We start from the raw sequence: 20,240 nt of genomic DNA, 5'->3' as shown, positions 1-20,240 counted from the left end.
ACTCCAGCTCTGAAGCTAATCAAACTGTTGTGGTTAAGAAGAAGGAATAGCACCACATTTTTGAAGAAAAGAAGAAAAAGCTTAGTCTTTGAAGACATTCACCACCTCTTCTATGTCATTACATAGATGCTTCCTGTGTATTCACCCACACTCATTTTTTGCCAAGCCAAGAGACGGGCAGTAGGTAGATTTCAAGGAAAGAGAAGGAGCACAACTTAAAGAGATGTTTTGGAAAGCCTCAAAGTGGGAAATACAATTTTAGCCAGTGTCATGGTGCAGTTTAAGGACTAAACAGGTACAATCTCAGCTTCACTGGGATATCTGACAGGGGGTGGGAGGATGCACTTTTCTCTTTAGCAGTACTGTGGGAGACTATTTCATTTTGCCTTTCCATAAAGAACAGAACTGATTGAAATTGATACATTAAACATTCCTGCAGCAGAATCAATGAATTGCTACCACTGGTATAGTAATTGTGATCACTTGAATACCTTGAATTAAGTGTCATAATCCAGTGTTACTTAACATTATGAGTACAATTATAAAATAGCTAAGTTTTTTTTCCCTCTCTTTTTTTTTGGTTCTGAAATCAGACTGATAAAGTAAAATTTGCACATCTCAATGAGTAAAATTATCTGATTTTCTAATTGTTGTACTTTGAATATTTATGAATTTAGGGAATATGTGCACTACCTTCTATCTTTCTCATTTTAAAAATACTTTTATAACTGTAGAAACTAACACTGAATAGTGTATCCAACCGAGCATCTGCTCTAACTGCATGCATGTCATATTAACCTTCTAAATTAACTTCTATTGCTTCTTTGTCTACCTTTCTTTCCCATTCTTTTAGACGCCCATAAACTAATTTGAAAAAATTCACACTCTGTTACCAAATACGCAGTTGTAAACTTTTGTTGTTGTTGTTAGAGGGTAATCAGCTCTAAATCTAAAGTTGTGTCCCATGTGACTGCTTTTGCTTCAGGACCAAGGAGAGAGATACAAAACTGCCATTCCCAGTAGTGGACAGTGAGACTATCACAAGGGCTGCCAGGTTGCTGAGAATTTGGCATGGTGCCAAAATGAAGGAAGCAGTGCTCCAAATTTTTACTCATCCCTAAAAACTCTGATACCTCAAAAGACTATATGAAAACAACCTCAACATGCATGAGGCTATTATAAGAACTCTGATACCTATTTTACTCCATCAAGGATATAGAAACGAAGAAGAACTACAATCCTGGAGCCTGAGGAACAAAAACCACATTCACAGAAAGACAGACAAGATGAAAAGACAGAGGGCTATGTAACAGATGAAGGAACAAGAAAAATCTCCAGAAAAACAACTAAATGAAATGGAGATAGGCAATCTTCCAGAAAAAGAATTCACAACAATGATAGTGACGATGATTCAGGACCTCAGATAAACAATGTAGGCAAAGATCGAGAAGACGCAAGAAATGTGTAACAAATATCTAGAAGAATTAAACAACAAACAAACAGAGATGAACAATATGATAACTGAAATGAAAAGTACACTAGAAGGAATCAATAGCAGAATAAGTGAGGCAGAAGAAGGGATAAGTGACCTGGAAGACAGAATGGTGGAATTCACTGCTGCAGAACAGAATAAAGAAAAAAAGAATGAAAAGAAATGAAGACAGCCTAACAGACCGCTGGGACAACATTAAACGTAACAACATTCAGAGTATAGGGGTTCCAGAAGGAGAAGAGAGAGAGAAAGGATGTGAGAAAATATTTGAAGAGATTATAGTTGAAAACTTCCCTAACATGGGAAAGGAAATAGCCACCCAAGTACAGGAAGCGCAGAGGGTCCCGTACAGGATAAACCCAAGGAGAAACATGCCGAGACACATAGTAATCAAATTGGCAAAACTTAAAGGCAAAGAAAAATTATTGAAAGCAGCAAGGGAAAAATGACAAAAAGCATACAAGGCAACTCCAATAAGGTTAACAGCTGATTTCTCACCAGAAACTCTACAAGCCGAAGGGAGTGGCATGATATACTTAAAGTGATGAAAGGGAAGAACCTACAACCAAGATTTCTCTACCCGGCAAGGATCTCATTCAGATTTGACAAGAGAAATCGAAAGTTTTACAGACAAGCAAAAGCTAAGAGAATTCAGCACCACCAAACGAGCTCTACAACAAATGCTAAAGGAACTTCTCTAAGTGGGAAACACAAGAGGAGAAAAGGACCTACAAAAACAAACCCAAAACAATTAAGAAAATGGTAATAGGAACATACATATTGATAGTTACCTTAAATGTGAATGGATCAAATGCTCCAACCAAAAGAAACAGGCTTGCTGAATGGATACAAAACCAAAACCCATATATATGCTGTCTACAAGAGACCCACTTTAGACCTAGGGACACATACAGACTGAAAGTGAGGGGGTGGAAAAAGATATTCCATGCAAATGGAAATCAAAAGAAAGCTGGAGTAGCAATACTCATATCAGATAAAATAAGACTTTAAAATAAATAATGTTACAAGAGACAGGGAAGGACACTACATAATGATCAAGGGATCAATCCAAGAAGAAGATATAACAATTATAAATATATATGCACCCAACATAGGAGCACCTCAATACATAAGGCAACTGCTAACAGCTCTAAAAGAGGAAATTGACAGTAACACAATAATAGTGGGGGACTTTAACACCTCACTTACACCAATGGACAGATCATCCAAACAGAAAATTAATAAGGAAACACAAGCTTTAAATGACACAATAGACCACATAGATTTAATTGATATTTATAGGACATTCCATCCAAAAACAGCAGATTACACTTTCTTCTCAAGTGCACACGGAACATTCTCCAGGATAGATCACATCTTGGGTCACAAATCAAGCCTCAGTAAATTTAAGAAAATTGAAATCATATCAAGCATCTTTTCTGACCACAACGCTATGAGATTAGAAATCAATTACAGGGAAAAAAACAAAAAAACACAAACACATGGAGGCCAAACAATACATTATTAAATAATCAAGAGATCACCAAAGAAATCAAAGAGGAAACCAAAAAATACCTAGAGACAAATGACACAATGAAAATACGAAGATCCAAAACCTATGGGATGCAGCAAAAGCAGTTCTAAGAGGGAAGTTTATAGCTATACACGCCTACCTCAAGAAACAAGAAAACTCTCAAATAAACAATCTAACCTTACACCTAAAGGAACTAGAGAAAGAAAAACAAACAAAACCCAAAGTTAGCAGAAGGAAAGAAATCATAAAGATCAGAGCAGAAATAAATGAAATAGAAACAAAGAAAACAATAGCAAAGATCAATAAAACTAAAAGTTGGTTCTTTGAGAAGATAAACAAAATTGATAAACCATTAGCCAGACTCATCAAGAAAAAGAGGGAGAGGACTCAAATCAATAAAAGTAGAAATGAAAAAGGAGAAGTTACAACAGACACTGCAGAAACACAAAGCATCCTAAGAGACTATTACAAGCAACTCTGTGCCAATAAAATGGACAACCTGGAAGAAATGGACAAATTCTTAGAAAGTTATAACCTTCCAAGACTGAACAGGAAGAAATAGAAAATATGAACAGACCAATCACAAGCACTGAAATTGAAACTGTGATTAAAAATCTTCCAACAAACAAAAGTCCAGGACCAGATGGCTTCACAGGTGAATTCTATCAAACATTTAGAGAAGAGCTAACACCCATCCTTCTGAAACTCTTCCAAAAAGTTGCAGAGGAAGGAACACTCCCAAACTCATTGTATGAGGCCACCATCACACTGATACCAAAACCAGACAAAGATACTACAAAAGAAGAAAATTACAGACCAATATCAGTGATTAATATAGATGCAAAAATCCTCAACAAAATACTGGCAAACAGAATCTAACAACACATTAAAAGAATCATATACCATGATCAAGTGTGATTTATCCCAGAGATGCAAGGATTCTTCAATATATGCCTATCAATCAATGTGATGCACCATATTAACAAACTGAAGAATAAAAACCGTATGATCATCTCAATAGATGCAGAAAAACTTTTGACAAAATTCAACACCCATTTATGATAAAAACTCTCCAGAAAGTGGGCATAGAGGGAAGCTACTTCAGCATAATAAAGGCCATATATGACAAACCCAAAGCAAACATCATTCTCAATGGTGAGAAACTGAAGGCATTTCCTCTAAGATCAGGAACAAGACAAGGATGTCCACTCTCAGCACTATTATTCAATGGCTTTGGAAGTCCTAGCCACGGCAATCAGAGAAGAAAAAGAAATAAAATGAATACAAATTAGAAAAGAAGGAGTAAAACTGTCACTGTTTGCAGATGACATGATACTATACATAGAAAATCCTAAAATGCCAACAGAAAACTACTAGAGGTAATCAATGAATTTGGTAATGTTGCAGGATACAAAATTAATGCACAGAAATCCTTGCATTCTTATATACTAATGATGAAAAATCTGAAAGAGTAATTAAGGAAACACTCCCACTTACCACTGCAACAAAAAGAATAAAATACCTAGGAATAAATGTACCTAGGGAGACAAAAGACCTGTATGCAGAAAACTATAAGACTCTGATGAAAGAAATTAAAGATGATACCAAGAGATGGATAGATGTACCATGTACTTGGATTAGAAGAATGAATATTGTGAAAATGACTATACTACCCAAAGCCATCTACAGATTCAATGCAATCGCTATCAAATTACCAATGGCATTTTTTACAGAACTAGAACAAAAAATCTTAAAATTTGTATGGAGACACAAAAGACCCTGAATAGCCAAAGCAGTCTTGAGGGAAAAGAACAGAGCTGGAGGAATCAGACTCCCTGGCTTCAGACTATACTACAAAGCTACAGTAATCAAGACAATGTGGTACTGGCACTAAATCAGAAATATAGATCAATGGAACAGGATTGAAAGCCCAGAGATAAACCTGCGCACCTATGGTCAACTAATCTATGACAAAGGAGGCAAGGATATACAATGGAGAAAGGACAGTCTCTTCAATAAGTGTTGCTGGGAAAACTGGACAGCTACATGTAAAAGAATGAAAGTAGAACACTCCCTAACACCATACACAAAAATAAATCAAAATGGGTTAGAGACCTAAATGTAAGACCAGGCACTATAAAACTCTTGGAGGAAAACATAGGAAGAACACTCTTTGACATAAATCACAGCAAGATATTTTTTGATCTACCTCCTAGAGTAATGGAAATAAAAACAGAAATAAACAAATGGGACCTAATGAAACTTAAAAGCTTTTGCACAGCCAAGGAAACCATAAACAGGATGAAAATACAACCCTCAGAATGGGAGAAAATATTTGCAAGTGAATTATCGGACAAAGGATTAATCTCCAAAATATACAAATAACTCATGCAGCTCAATATTAAAAAAACAAACAAGCCAATCCAAAAATGGACAGAAGATCTAAATAGACATTTCTCCATAGAAGACATACAGATGGCCAAGAAGCACATGAAAAGCTGCTCAACATCACTAATTATTAGAGAAATGTGAATCAAAAGTACAATGAGGTATCACCTCACACCAGTTAGATGGGCATCATCAGAAAATCTATAAACAAGAAGTGCTGGAGAGGGTGTGGAGAAAAGGGAACCCTCTTGCACTGTTTGGTGGGAATGTAAATTGATACAGCCACTATGGAGAACAGTATGGATGTTCCTTAAAGAACTAAAAATAGAATTACCATATGACCCAGCAATCCCACTACTGGGCATATACCCAGAGAAAACCATCTTTCAAAAAGACACATGTACCCCAATGTTCTTTGCAGCACTATTTACAATAGCCAGGTCACGGAAGCAACCTAAATGCCCATCAACAGATGAATGGATAAAGAAGTTGTGGTACATATATACAATGGAATATTACTCAGCCATAAAAAGGAACAAAATTGGGTCATTTGTAGAGACGTGGATGCATCTAGAGACTGTCATACAGAGTGAAGTAAGTCAGAAAGAGAAAAACAAATATATATATATATATATATATATATATATATATATATATTTTTTTTTTTTTGCGGTATGCGGGCCTCTCACTGTTGTGGCCTCTCCCGCCGCGGACCACAGGCTCCGGACGCGCAGGCCCAGCGGCCATGGCTCACGGGCCCAGCCGCCCCGCGGCACGCGGGACCCTCCCAGACCGGGGCACGAACCCGCGCCCCCTGCATTGGCAGAGCAGACTCCCAACCACTGCGCCACCAGGGAAGCCCAAATATCATATATTAACGCATATATGTGGAACCTAGAAAATGGTATAGATGAACTGGTTTGCCGGGCAGAAATTGAGACACAGATGTAGAGAACAAACGTATGGACACCAAGGTGGGAAAACGGTGGGGGCTGGGGGTGTGTGATGAATTGGGAGACTGGCATTGACATGTATACACTGATATGTATAAAATGAATGCCTAATAATAAATAAATAAATGTTTTTAAAAAAAGAAAATAAGGATATAGAAACACATTACATTAAGTATGAATTTAGGGCTAACTATTAAGATTAATATTCATTTCTTGCTGGATGTGAGAGGGCATTGAATCCAGTGTTGAATCCAGTGGTCCACCAAGTCCCACACTGAAGGAACCTCTCCATCCACAACTCCATCTATTATGAAGGCAGTCTATTTTTATGGTCTTTAGTTTAGCAGAGTAAATCCAGTTTGAAGATATCCAGGACCTATAACTAATTGGGGCTTTTGAGATCCCCCTAGATACTGGAAAAAGTTGGAACTTTAGTAGAGATCATTTAGAAGTTCTTGTGGGAGAATTTAATTTTTACTCCCAAGAAAGGGAAATTATCTCTGGTGAGCTTTAAAGTGAGGTAGCATCAATCTTAAGAAAACTAGAATAGGAAACATAGGAGCTAGTTCTATTTCAGAATCCTGACTTAGATACAGTGAAGGTTATATAGAAAAGGATGTGTGAGAAATTGTGTTTATTTTTTAAATCATTAAACTACCTTAGATTCTTTCAATATGAGCACTGTATTAGGTAGAAATAGAAAATATTACTATATTATAATATTTTAAAGTGGTTTGTCATTTTTATGCCACTGGGAAATCTTAGTTAGTTGGAAATCTGAGTTGATTCTGTTCCTAAGTGGGGATGGGAGGAGTAAATACAAATGAAGTATTAATCTACGAAAGCATTTGTTTTTACATTGTTTTCTCTTTTTTTAGTCTTCTGCCAACTGAAAGGGCCTCTCTGTCAGTGCCAGGAGGAGCCTGGTAATGATTAATTGATTTAGCTTTCAAACCAAGGCAGTGTGCATATAAGCAGGAGAATAGTGAGAGGGGCACAGGCCGTGTTTTTAATGGGGAAACTATGTTTGGGGCACCTCTGTAATAAAGAAAGGGTGGGGTGGCAATGGAGAAAGATAAATGACTATACAAATGAGTGTGTCCACAAACAAGTGCATTATTAAGGGAGGTTTCAAGTTTCCAAATATCTCCTAATCCTTATATATGTGGGAACAAATTTCCTTTACCTTTTAGATATTCCTTCTTAGCCAAATACTGGAAAATTTACAATGTATCAGTATACACTCTGACACTGTCCATTGAATCTTCTGCTGCCTTGGCTGTCCTAGGAGTTTGGGGAAGTTACTAAATTTACGATATTCTGATTTTTCTGAAAATGGAAGTAAAACCTATCACACAGGGGTGCTATGAAGAAACACACAAGCAATAATCTGATGTAAAAAAAACCTCTGCAGTCATGCTAAAGTAGGGACCGTGTGAGATTTTGTTCTCACATTGTGTGGAGGTAGATCTTCATAGCATAATACTATTTCAGTCCGTCAGCTCTCCACAATGCTTCAGGTTTAGAATTGTTCAACCTTCTTGATCGAGTGGACATTTAAAATGACTGAAGACAGATTTTGCTCTGTTTTTGTTAGTTCAGTCCCTTGAACTTTTTGATAAGATTGCTTATGAAACCATGTCAAAATACTGAATTTTCTTCCCCTAAAAATAACCTTATTATTAAAAGTTGAAATGCAAATTCTGTATCTACTGATATTCTGAAACTCTTGGACTTTTCAAAAGCACCATTCTTATTTATTTTCTAGGGTCCAGGATGGGGAAAGGGAAGAATGCAAATAAATCATAAGTCTAATGTTTTCTAAAGCTATGGTCATAATTCAGGAGTTTTATCAACTTAAAGAGGGGCAGTCAAATCTTGACAGAGTGTTCAAACTTTTAATCATATATGCAACTAGGTTGAGTTGTGTGTGTTTGTGTTCACCTAGAAGATGGTTCACCATGCATATCCACTGGTAATAGAAAGAGTGGTATTGCTTGAATTTAACCTTTTTTTTTTTTTTTTTTTTTTTTTTTGCGGTATGTGGGCCTGTCACCCCTGTGGCCTCTCCCATCGCGGAGCACAGGCTCCAGACGCACAGGCCCAGTGGCCATGGCTCACAGGCCCAGCTGCTCCGTGGCATGTGGGATCCTCCCGGACCGGGGCACGAACCCGTGTCCCCTGCATCGGCAGGCGGACTCCCAACCACTGCGCCACCAGGGAAGCCTGAATTTAACCTTTTAACGTATTGGTGAGCTATGGATCTAGAACTCTAACAAGCACTTAATCATTGGAAACTTAAAACAGAAAACATCTACTTCTTATATTTAATTTCCTGAAAAAATAAAAACAGTTCATCATTATTTTTTTGCACCATTAAGTCACTGTATCTGACTTAGTCTTTTCTGTACTAAAGATACTACTGTCTTAAAAGTACAAATTATATGCAATAATAAATTGGTATACAGTGAGAAAATGAAATGTATACAAATATCAAATGTATAAGTGCATGAATTCTAGTAGCACCTCTATATGACTATATTTAAACAAAATTCTGTGGATTTAGTCCTCAAGAATTTTGCTAATTTAAACTGCTAAGATAATGGTCATATCACTACATTGCTTCCAGTAATGAACCTGGATCTTATCTACTCGAATGATGATAATAGTTAACACTTATTCAGCAGTTACTTATACCAGACATTTAAGCTCGGGTTACTTAAGCCTCAAAGCAGCACTCAGAGGTAGGTTTCATTTTCCAGATAAGGAAAGTGAGGCTAAGAAAGGATACGTAAATTTCCTAAAGCCACATGACAAGTTGCTGAACCACAATTAGAAACCAAGTCCACCTGATCCTAAAGTTCATCCTATACCATCCTCTTCTGCAGACACTCTTCCAATTCTGCTCTCTGACTTCTGCTTTTAAGTCTAGTTTTCTGTGAGTAAACATAGCTGAAGGTTTTTCTGCTTTGTGTCTTTCCAACTCTTTGTATAGACAACAGAATTACTAAAGAGCTCTGCATGTCTCTTCCAGGAGATAGGCTTCATTTACTGTTCTTTGCTTTATATTTTCATTTTCTTTCCTACTTTATTGTTAGAGTTTTTCTCATTAATTTTGGATTTATCATCTTGGTACTCTATATTTGATTCCCCATTCAACAACTCTACAATATTTTAAAAAATGCCTTTAAAATTTGATAAAATCGAAACAAACAGAAACAAAACAAAAACTCTGGACAGTTATAGAATATTAGAAACTAGGCAGGGAAGTTGGGCTAAGGGACTTATTAAAGTGCAGTCCATAAAGTAACTAAGCCACAGTCCATAAAGTAACTAAGCCAAAAGGAGAGAGGCATGTAAACAAATAAATTAGAACACAGTTAATAAATACAATGGTAGGAACATGAGTAAATTGTGGGCGATGCTTTGAGAACTGATTCATTTTATGGAAGTGGAGGTAGAGGCGGAGGAACAGAAATTAGAAAATGACACCTGAGTTGAGTTTTGAAATATGAATAAGAGTTTGCCTGGTGGGGAAGTGAAAGCTTGAAATGGTTATGGGAGGGGGAAAGGATTCTGGACCAAGGGTAGTTTGTAAGTTTGAATTACAATTTCCCAAGGATAACTCTAAAAGTGCACCTCTCTCCAAAGCCATCATCTTCAAAATGCCAACGCCCATTGATACACATCCTTCACGTCAGGAGCTCAGAATACTGTTGTGGCAATTTAAATACAAGTTACACCCGCACCCTGTAGGTGTATGTTCTGTATGTTCTCTGAAGATCTTATTTGACCTTATTATTCATTTTTTGTTATTTTATAGACTAGCATTCCTAGATCTCCTGATATTAACAGGATCAATCACTAATACCATTCTACAGAAAAAAGGGGCATGAGACAATGTTAGTGTTATTATTTCTTTAAAATTTAAGAAATTATCACTTCTTTATTATTAAGAAAAAGTCCAAAGCAGAGTGTGATTATCTTAGCCATCAAAGATGAAAGTTGAAAACTACCCAACTGGACTACAGTGCTTGAGGGCAAGATATACTGGCAAATACCTTTTAGCAATTCTTGCATACCAGGCTTTTTTCTAATAAGTAGGTTACAGCACTAACTCAATTTAATCTTCACAACATCCCTGTGAGGTGGGCATTACTGCAATTCCCATATTACAAATGTGTGAACTGAGGCACAGAGAAGTTTAGTAACTCAGCCAAGTCACACAGCTCATAGGCATAGAGTCAGATTAAGACTCAGGTAGTTTGGCTCCAAAGTCCATGTTCCTAACAACTGACTGTATTAGGCTGTTTACTGAATAGAACAGAAGAATCTTGTTTCTTTTAAGGTCATTCATCAAATTATTCTTCAGCTCAACTTTTTCAGTGTTGTACACTATAAGGACACAAGGATAGAAGTCAAAGTCTCTGCCCTAAAGGAGCTTACAACTTTTCTTTAAAGATAATATTAATATTCAAAGCAATCAGAAAGTACAGCAAGATGAATTACAGAAGCAGTAAGCAAAAAAGCAAAATAATAATAGAAAAATAATAATTAAATTAAATTAATTGACTTCATTATTTCATTTTGTGATGACAATTTTGGTTACCTACTTTATACAGAGCTTTACAAAAGTGTTAACAATCTACAGTTTCAGGGGGTTTATAATCTAGCTAGGGAGGTTTTTTTTACACTTACGTGAAAAGAAACAGTGACACGAGGAATACACCATTAGGAAAGTGAGAGAAGAATTAGTTAAAAAACAGTCATCTAACTATATGGAAAAATAATCTGAAAAAGAATAGGTATATGTATATGCATAACTGAACCACTTTGCTGTAAACCTGAGACTAACACAACATTGTAAATCAACTATACTCCAATATAAATTTAAAAAAAAGAAACACTCATCTAGTGTCTATTATGTATACAATTCTATACCAGGCATAGCAAAATGCAAAAACACTTTGTAAACAAGATCAGCGATCAGCATTAGTTTATAATTTAACAGGAAAAAAGAAAACACGCATATAGAACTCCTCAAGAAGGACCGCTAGGTAACAGAGTAACAGATGAAAGCTGGCGGCTATGTTGATCCATAAAGTAAAATGGTGCAAAGTACAAGAACACATATTAAGATATATGACAATCTTCAGACACTTCCAGGAAGGTGAGAGGTTTGAGCCACTCCTAAGGAAATGAAGCCCATACGCTGGCAGGGTGCTGACAGGGCAATCTGTACAAGGTTTCCAAAACACCATGAAGGAAATGAGTCAATAGTTTGAGGGGTATGAGGCAACAGGACTTGGCCGGAATAGAGGCAGGCCAAAAGGAAGGGTAACAAGTGATGCCACTGGGGAAGAACGGTGTGGGCAGTTGACAGAGGGTCTTCAATTCTGGGCTTAGAGTGAAAATGTTACTCATTAGGCATTCAGGAGCCATGCTGGTGAGTTAGGGTAGAGAGGGAAAGAAAAGATTGTCTGGAAGATGTGTGAAGGATAAACTGTATGTAGGAGAGACGCAGGCCAACAACTCAAAGTAAATGGCTAAGGTAGAGGCTGTAAGATTAGAGATGAAGCTGAATTTGAGAGAGACGGAGAGAGAATTGAAGCAAGGGACTGATTAGATTCCCAAATTTGCTAATTGAAATAACTTATTTAAAAAAATATTAAAGGACCAAGAGAAAAGACAGCTATTAGTAAAGGAAGTAGAGGAGGGCTAGGAGGAGAAAGGGGATGAAGAAGGTGGGGTAGAAAAGGAAAAGGATCGTGACTGTGTGAGTGTGTGTGTGTGTGTGCGTGTGTGTGTGTGTGTGTGTGTGTGTGTGTGTTGTGACTTACCTAAAACAATCACCATACTCATAAGTAGTGTCTAAATAAATTCTACAACATTTTATCTTTCAATACAGTAGTAGGAGCTTAATCTTTATTGTACATCCAAGTGTATTCAGTAGTGGTAGGCAAATCTCTCTTTCTCTATCACAGGATGTATGTTGTACATGTAGAACCAGCAGGTGCTAAGCAATAATTGGGCTTTATGGAACAAGATGACATTTTTACTGCACACATTTGCTTCCATAATACCAAGAACATGCAGATTTTTTCCACAAGTATTGCAGAGATTTTTTGGAAATATGTGTTATCTGCATTTAACACTTCTCACGAATATTTCTAATACTCGTTCACACTGCACACAGGTGTTAACTACGGCTTAACAAATGCACGTGTGCTTAGGAACACAGTTTGTAAACCGCAACCTTTGTAGAATGTTTTTCGAAGCCCTGCAGCATTGAACGTGAGGCAGGGCCCACTCTGCTCTATCCATCCCTTGACAATACATTCAAGGAAAATAGAAAACGATGGCCTCCCAAATCTGTGCATTAGTGAACACAAACTCAGCCACACAGTGACATCTTTCTCCTTAAAAATAATGATGCAGGCTGTCTCCGTTACTTAAGGAAGCCAGAGCTCGCATTGAAAGGTGTCAAAAAACACTGTACTATCCCACTTTGCCTGGAGCTGCCTTGACAGCACCTTTCGTGCCATAGAAGTGGATTACAGGCAGGGTAGTAATCAGCCAGGAACTTTGTAAAAACTAGGTTCTTTTCAGAGCAGGGTGTGAACCTGTGAACATCCTAAAAAGAGTTTACCACCACACTGACTAAGGAACAATTAGCTCTCTGCTGCCTTAAACTAACCAGGAACAGCATGGCCTCTTGCTACAGGTTGGTGAAGGGCAGCAGGGAGTCAATTGGTCCTTTGATGAAAACAATGATGAATGCTCTGCAGTCTACTAAGTAACAACTATGCTGAGCTCTAAGGATTTGGGGGGAGAGCTGCCATAGGAATGTGCAGAGAAAAACCAATATGGGGGAAACTGAGAGACAGATGGGAAGTGAAAGGGAGAGAGGCAGGAGAGGAACTAGATGATACTCAGACAGGCAACAGAAGCAAAAAGCAAGAGTCAAAGACAGACAGGAGAGACAGCAAACTGAGTTCAAAGAGTTCAACAGATTTAACCCAGTCCAGTTCAGCAGGACTTCTCTGAGATGACCAGCAACTGTGCACAGTTACAACAAAGGATGATCCCCAGGTGAGCACCAAAGAGGTCCCCTAAGGACCCCACAATAGCAGATGTTCTATAATTTCTCTAGATTTTCCACCTACCACCCTAATTAACTCAGGTGACTCTCACCAGCTAACACTGAGATTGAGACACAAACTTGAGACACAAACTCAAGACAGACCCTAGATTGAGAGCCGATGTTGCCATGTACGTCATACAAAGTGTTGTGAAGGGAAGAAAACCCAGGCAGGATAAGAGCCACAATTGGAACTCTTCCTCAACTCTTCTCTTGAGTTAGATTTGTCTGTCTATAGGAGACCAGCAGATTTCCTCTTGGTTCTCCATCTGGGAGGATGACCGTTGGTACCATGTTGGTCTCCAGGGCATTACGTTCTTCTTTATATTTGTGTACCTTTATGGTACAAATAATGCTGATAGCTATTTATTGAAAACTTACTGCGTGCAACTCATTGTGCTAGATGTCAAAACTGATTTTTAATCTTCACAGTGATCCTATAAGGAAGGTACTGTTATTAGCTTCATTGTTCAGAGGTTGGTGCTGAGAGCTCAGAGAAGTTAAGTACATTTCCCAAGCTCAGGTAAACAAAAGGCTGCAGCCTACATAGACAATGGACTTGAGGACACGGGGAGGCGGAAGGGTAAATAAGCTGGGATGAAGCGAGAGAGTGGCATGGACATACATACACTACTAAATGTAAAAGAGATAGCTAGTGGGAAGCAGCTGCATGGCACAGGGAGATCAGCTCAGTGCTCTGTGACCACCTAGAAGGGTGGGATAGGGAGGGTGGGAGGGAGACGCAAGAGGGAGGAGATATGGGGACATACGTATATGTATAGCTGATTCACTGTGTTATAAAGCAGAAACTAACACACCATGGTAAAGCAATTATACTCCAATAGATGTAAAAAAAAAAAAAAAAAGAGGCTGCAGCCTACGTTCAAGTATGTGGATCCCAAAGTTAAACTTGTTTCACTCACCTGCTGTGACCCCTTACTTTTCAGTAATAAAAAGTTGGAATTTTGCTAAGCAACATATTCTTAAGGCAATTATAAAAATAGATTAAAAATAGACTAAAATTCTTGATTTGCCAAGAAGACAGTCCATAAAACAGTGTGGGCTGGGATCATCAATGTGAACGGATGACCAAATCTCAAGACTTGTCCTCAATCAATCTCAACTGGTTCTATTTTTCTTCACTATATTCTTCAGTATATTCACTACTTAGGCACACAGGCTATTGTCACCCTCCAGGGAGATTCTGCTTCTTAACCTATAATTTTTAGCTAGTATCTATGACCTGATGGAGAATCCTTCTGAGCTTCTACACCAGAGGTCCTAGACGTTGACATCTTCTTGTTTCTAAATTCTACTCCTTCCTAGGATTTTCCATTAATTGTATCTTTCCTGTCTAAGAAATACCCTGAGATACCAGCTCAGTTGTATAACAAACATGACTGGCATTCCTAGAGAACAGTACATTCTTTAAAAAATTGGTTTATATACAGCTGCTGCTTCTTTTTTTTTTTTTTTGCGGTACGCGGGCCTCTCACTGCTGTGGCCTCTCCCGTTGCGGAGCACAGGCTCCGGACAAGCAGGCTCAGCGGCCATGGCCCACGGGCCCAGCCGCTCCGCGGCACGTGGGATCTTCCCGGACCGGGGCACGAACCCGTGTCCCCTGCATCGGCAGGCGGACTCTCAACCACTGCGCCACCAGGGAAGCCCCACATCATCGCTTTTTATGCCCCACTTTATTTTCTCTTTATATCACCCTGTGGTATATTACATATTAGTCTAATTCCTCATTTTTTTTTTCTTCTTCAACTAGAATGTAAGCCCCATGAGAGGAGGAACTTTGTCACTTTGGGTCACAATTGTACTCCCACATCCAGAACTCCGCTAAGCATGTATTAGACACTCCATAAAATACTTGTTGAATGAAAGTTTCTTCCTGATATTTCATTCAAATATGAGCCTGCCACCCTATGCACAACCACATGTCCCTCATATTATGGAATAGTTAATAGAGAGACACTAGATTCTCATAGATGGTAAAGGGGGGTATAGTATAGTCTCTCCTGAAACCATATGCATAAAAAACTGGAAGCAAACCAGTAACCATCCAGTGAAAAATCATAGACATATCTCAAAATGGTAAAACCTTAAGATACCTCTACAGCCCAAAGGGGGAAAAAGTAAATATCCATCAAACATCCTACTAACACTCTTAGTTGATGAACTTGGCCTAGACAAGGGGCTCGGTCAGATCATGGAAACAGTTTTCTCCAGAACCATTTCTAAGGTCATTCATTCAGAAATTTGAAGAACAACTCCATTTTAATGACTGATTTCTGTTTGCAACGTGTTCCTAAAGATTTCCGGACTTTACTGAGAACACCAGCCACGCTGGAGCGCAGTCCCTCCCGTGTATGTACATCTACCAGGAGGGAGGCAGAGCTGCTTAAACCCTGAAGCTGCCCAAGTGCGTTCATTAGCGGAGGATCTAGTCTAGGCGCTGATTTCCAAAAGGTGTGACATATTTTATGCAGTGTATATTTTATGGGTTTTTAAGGGGTTTTTGTCATAAGCCCCTGTAACTAAATGATTTACCAGTGTAGCCACTGAACCACAAGATCATTCCCTTTGTTTTTGTAACTCAGTGAAAACTTTAAAACTCTATGACTGGGGTCCCCAGGGAGCAGCTCCCAATTTGTTCAAACAAAGGAATTTACAGCAAATTCCATGAACTTGTCTCTGAACAGTCACCAGAATTTGATGCTTCTTATGTTCTTCGATGGACATGAGCATTTCAGTGCTTTGTGGACAACAGACTTGCCTGTGGAAATCCAGTTGCTTTGAGTGGCAGATGTCCCTGTGAACGTATCTTCCTCACTAAGGTTGTATTTTCTGTCTTCTAACTTAATAGCCAGACCAATTTTAAGGAAAATTGGGTTGAGAGAAATATTTTGAGACTGAAGATTTCTGTGTCAAATACTGCACCCTGGGGCCAATTTATACAGCAGGGAGAGAATGGGCATGGAACATGATAACTGACAGGGCCTCAGGAGCAAGTGTGCTTTCGGATGTCACCATCAACTTCATATACTTTGTCTTGGCCTCAGAGCCTCTTAAATAGAAACTACCCCCACTCCAAATAATGTACTTGTGGTGATTCCAGAAGACACCATTCTCCTTTGAAAATAAAGACAAAAAACATTCTCCTCTCTTTCAACTCTGGGTCCTAGCTTTCTGGCATTTGCACTTGAAAGTTTCCCAACACCTTTGAAGTGAGAGACTTAAGATTTTTCTGGCTGCTAAGAGTACACAGTTCAGTAGATCTCAATGTTCCTTGGACGATTGAGTTTTTTCCTGTCCTTTCAGTCACAGGCAAAGCTCCTGTGTTACAACTCAGTACCATGTCAGGGAGATACTCCTCTAGTGACTCCTTCCCTCCTGTTCACTGGCTGTTCAAAATCTGGTCAGACACAGAGGAAGGCTTCTTTTGTCTCTTATCCCTCATATGGTGCACAAGAGGTTCATTGGAAAGATCTACTTTTTAAAATAAGCATCTCTGCACATTTATTAAATTTCTTTCAGGGAAAACAAAAAAATTATTAGAAATCAAGTTGCAAGTGAATCAACTAGTCATCCAAAAAAATGCAGCAAAGTGGAGCAGCTGTGTGTGTTCGCATTCTCGGTTGATTCCAGGAAAGGTGTTATGTAAACCAAGACAAGAAAATGTTATTTGACCCTCGCCCAAGAAAAGAGCCCTTTTAATGAATAGATGATTCCCTACGTTTCACAACTCCTCTACTCCTTCATGCAAGAGGCACACAAATTTTTTCAAGTTGGTGTTATGCTCATCCTTGACAGTTAACACTCTTTTGAGCAAACTGGCCCTGACAACCCTCATAGGAAATATCTACTAGCGTATAAAACAAGAAGATATTATAGAGTGGGACTGATAATTAACTCTAGAGCACTGGTTATCAAACTATAGTGGGCTTAAGATCCAACTAAGATTTTGTTAGAGTAACTGAATCAGAATCGCTAAGTGGGGCCTGGGAGTCTGAATTCTGATCATACATGTTGGATGATTCGATTACAAGTGATCTGTTGGCCAGACCCTTAGAAGTCCTGCTCACAGAGGTGACTTCTCCATGGGAAGTTTAGGGAAGAAACTATTAACTTAAAGGTGTCTTCCCCCTTAGGTTTACCATATTATCTAATAGAAAGCCATTTTTATGGAGGTATTGGGGGGCACTATCTATTAAAATATGAATACATTAAGTTGAAAAATGAGTACATTTAATGTATCAAATACTATTAATATACTGAGCATAGACAACACATTGCTAGACTTCAACCAGGAGAAGAATTCTGAAAGACTGGAACAGGGAAGAGTTAATGAGTCACTGCAATAGGGCTCAAGCACACTAGGGAACGTCAGGAGATCAACCAAGAGTAGGAGGAATGAGATTCCTATATATGACTAAAAATAATATATTAGCCACTCCTATGCATTACCTTCCAGTTTACAAAATGCTTTCACGGACACTTTTAATTTTATGCATTTATAACAACCCTCATAAAGAAATTAGTAGTATCAGAAGTATACGGGCAAAATGCGTCTAAAGTCAAATTTTCTGGGTTTAATTCTGTTTCACTACTTTCTACCTTTGTGAGTTCGGACGGAAAATTCACCTCTCTGTGTCTCAGCACCCTCGTCCATGTAGCAGGAACGATAATGCCTACCTCGTGAGGCTGCCACAAAGCTCAATGAGACGAACACAGATTTAGTTGTCACAGTGTCTGACGCAGAGCAAGAAACCAAACACAAACTTTTCTTATTTTTCATTTGAAAGGGAAACTAAGACTCAGAAAACGAAGTGGGTCAAAATAGCTTTTGCCAAATAGCCCCTCAAGTCCTTTTTGCTATGCACACAGAGAATATATGTGTATATATATAATAATTAAAAGAAGAAACCACAGCGGCAATGTTATCTGTTGGTGCCAAATCAGAATGTATAGACTCTATAGCAGTTTGTGACAAAAAATGCCACAGACCTACAGACACCCTCTGGCTCCATAACAGCTGGCCCCCAACTGACTCATGCCGAGTATGACCCTTCCTAATGCACTGGACAGTGCCGTCTACTACCTTTCCCATGCGGAATAAACTATAATAGAAATAAATCACCTCCAGCCACTCCTGCAAAAGTAAAATGCACCAAAGTTGTGATTTCCTTAAAGCTTTTGATCTAAGTGTTAAACAGCAACGGTTATAAAGCACAACGTGAGATCTTCCTTCCCTCACTCTCCTAAGTATTGAAATCCAAATTACCCAGTTGGCACTTGGAGCGTGTGCTCTCCATTATGTATGGAGGAGAAATATTGACAGTGAATGCACTTAACTAAGCCCACCCCATGCTCTGAGGTTCAAACCAGAGAGTATCTGTGATCAATGCCCTCATGGAACTGTTAAAAAGCCAATGTGTGCAAGGCTCTGGTCTCCAGATGAGCGCCACAACATGCTTATTAAGTAAAAAAACAAAAAACAAAAAACAAAAAAGCCACTGTACTAATGTGTATCAAGTGGCTAGGTGCAAAGGGAACCTGATCTGGAAAGGATTTTAGCCTCTGGTCTGCAGCATTTCTTTTCTTTCTGTCCTATGGCTTTTTAGTTAAAAGCGTTGACAGAGAAGCATTGCGAGTCATCTTTTTTTCAACTAAGTAGATAGTTTTGTTTTTCCTTCAGCTTTATTATATATTCACAATTTAGGGTTCTCATTAATCTCATGCTATTTGTACCTAAGTCATTACACCTAGAACTGCTAATGGTTAAATGGTTGGGGCAGAGAAGCAATGGTATAAGACTCAGCTTTAGGTCTCTAAGCAAAACTCTGCCAAGGACTTACTCCCCTCAAACTAGAGTCCTCAGAATAAACACAGGAAATCTCCTGCCTTAAACCAGGGACCACTGCAAAATTTCAGTGCTGCACAAATATTGTGACCATTAATCTCATGCTAGTTGAATTTTTTTTTTCCTATAATAGTAACTTCAACTTTCAGTATTTCTAGCAAAAGTAATTCCAACCTCTAGCTACAGACATAGAACTGCTCATTCCTGCTGAGTGTTTCCCTGGTAAATGTTACCACTCTCTGGGCTCTGAGTTCCAATCACCGTGAAAAGCGTTCTCCTGCCAGTTGTCTTAGAGCATGGTGTTGATAAGGTCAAAGATGGCTGCCGGCCTGATCTGGAATACTAGTGATGACATCACTTTAAGAGCCAGGCAGGACAGCAGACTCCAATTCCCAGACTCCAATTAGCAGTCCCAGACTCCAGCTCCCACTGACAGCACAGTCAGGCCACAGCTAGACCAGCTTCTGGTTTGGCTTGCTGTAGGATGACATTTTGGCTGTATTCTGAAAACCTTTGAAAGGACGAGCTAGTTTGTGGAATTCATTTAATTTCAAGTTTGTGTATTTGACAGTATCCTCAAATTTCAACTGAGACGATCCCAACTTAGACGAGCTTCAGAGAAAAAAAACAAAATTCTTGGCAATGAAAGTCCAAATCTAGATCTAGAATTAACTACAGCAGGGTCCAGCTCCTCCAAAGATTGACAATCAACCTTTCTCTTTCTCCATCTCTGTCTCTCTCTCCTTTTGTCCCTCTTTCCCTGCCTCCTTCCATCCCTCTGCTTTGTTTTTCTCGCCACTAGTTTTATTCTCAGGCACATTTTGTTTCCCCACAGAGGGAAAGTCTGTTAGGCCCAGTTCTCAGAA

The sequence above is a fragment of the Orcinus orca genome, chromosome 5 (assembly GCF_937001465.1).
Source record: "Orcinus orca chromosome 5, mOrcOrc1.1, whole genome shotgun sequence".
NCBI classification, from domain to species: Eukaryota; Metazoa; Chordata; class Mammalia; order Artiodactyla; family Delphinidae; genus Orcinus; species Orcinus orca.
The sequence above is the reverse complement of the archived record's forward strand: the minus strand, read 5'-3'. Positions refer to the sequence as shown.